At 43.5% G+C, this 1,882-nt stretch overlaps 1 protein-coding gene across 1 annotated transcript in view; it reads left to right on the forward strand.

Moving 5' to 3' along the window:
• Positions 1–1,882, forward strand: part of CREB3L2 (cAMP responsive element binding protein 3 like 2) — a 112,629-nt gene that overhangs the window by 44,955 nt on the left and 65,792 nt on the right. The window lies entirely within an intron of this gene.

The following is a 1,882-nucleotide window of genomic DNA, read 5'->3' on the forward strand; positions in this document are numbered from 1 at the left end:
GGCGGGAAGAGTGTGGGTGAGGGAATGGACAGGTACGTGGCCATTTGGTGGGTATGTTATTCCTTTTCAAATTACCACAAACTTAGTGGCTTAAAACAACACTTATTATCTCATAATCTCCCTGGGTCGGGAGTCTGGGCATGGCTTCGCTGGGTCCTCTGCTCAGGGTCTCACTCCCTCCGGTGTCAGCTGGGATGGAAGTCTCCACTGAGTGTGGGGTCTTCTTTCAGGCTCACGTGATTGTTGGCAGAATTCAGCTGCTGGCATCTGTAGAACTCTTGGTGGCCTGCTCCTTCCGGGCTCAGAGGAGAATCTCTCTGACTTCTAGATCTTCTTTGAAAGGGCTCTCACCTGCTTAGGTCAGACCCACTCAGATAATATCTCTTTGGATGAACTCAAAGTCAGCTGAATTGGGACCTCAATTACATCTACAGAATTGCCTTCACCACGATGTAACCTGGCACTCACAGCGCCATCCATCATCCTAGCTCATACAGGCCACACTCAAGGGGATCTTACAGGGTATGTCCCCCAGGGCACAGGAATCTTGGGGTAATTTTAGAATTCAGCCTACTACCGTGGGAAAGAGAGCGATGGGCCAGCGCTGGTCTGTTCTCTGCATTTAGCAGACTGTCATTTGGGAAGGGGGCAGGGGGTTGGAGAGCAGGAACAAAGATATTATTTTAGGTATATATGGCTGGTGGATCCGAGTCACAAGAGAACAGAAACCACCACTAAATACGATTGAAGGAAGAAAGCTTAATTGTAGTTGTCAAGGGTAGACATTCTGATTTCTAAAAGAAAAAGTGTCATTGATAGGGTGATTGTTGGGAGATGTGTCAGGACCCACCCTGGCGAGAAGCTGGCCAAAGAGCAGCTTGTTTCCAGTGTTTCCAGTGTTTTCTATTCTCCTGCTTGCATAAAGAGTTTCTGACCGAAGCCGTTTCTGAAGACAAACCCTGAAAGTCCACCTGTAGGTAGCCGTGCTTTTTGGAGAAAGGCCCAGTTGATGTGGGTCCTCATTGCTGTCAACATGAAGGACAAGATGAGAGAGGCAATTTCTGTCCATTTTACATTTAAAGCGTCAGAGGGAAAATGGGCTGTTATTGTTCTGCACAGCAGCCTTGTCTTTTAAGCCTGCACCTGCCGATGGGTTGCTTTTTTTCTTTTTATCTATGAATATAGAATATTCATCTTCTAGGCAGAAAGTGTTATCTCCTCTTAGTTATCCTCACTGTTCTTTGTTCCCTGAGGATTATTTAAACCAGGTCTCATTTAATTTGATTAAGTGGAGTCTTTAAAAAGAAAAAAAAAAAAGCTCCCCCCGGCCATTAAAAATCTAGAGATTTTTATTGTAGAAAATATAGATAAGAAGAATTAAAAGACACGTTACACTGTGCAGAAGTGCTGTCCACTTTTGCCAGGTATCCGTCCGTCCACTTCTACATTATATAGCATTTGCAGACAATTCTCTGTAATTGAAAATATAGAGAATTCAGTTTTTGTGATATATTTTCACTTTGACATATCATGTGAACATTTTATTGTGATGTGTAGCAAACTTTCATTAACAAACAGCTTTCTACAATAGCATTTTTAATAGCTACTTCCTTAGACATACCATACTTTATTGAAACAATCTTATATGGGCTATTTGAAGTTTCAGATACGTGATAGATGATAGATAGATAGACAGACAGACAGACAGACAGACAGACTGATTGGTAGATCATAGCTGTCGAGTCGGGGTTATCCATCTTCGGTCAGCAAATTTTTCTCGGTGGTCGCGATCCTGTTTTCAGCCACTTCGCTTCATTCACCTTCGTTTGTTAGCCGCTCTCGTGTCACTGGCACAGTGCTTTCTGCTCGGACAGGCAAAACT

The sequence above is a fragment of the Pteropus vampyrus genome, unplaced genomic scaffold, assembly GCF_000151845.1.
Source record: "Pteropus vampyrus isolate Shadow unplaced genomic scaffold, Pvam_2.0 Scaffold48, whole genome shotgun sequence".
NCBI classification, from domain to species: Eukaryota; Metazoa; Chordata; class Mammalia; order Chiroptera; family Pteropodidae; genus Pteropus; species Pteropus vampyrus.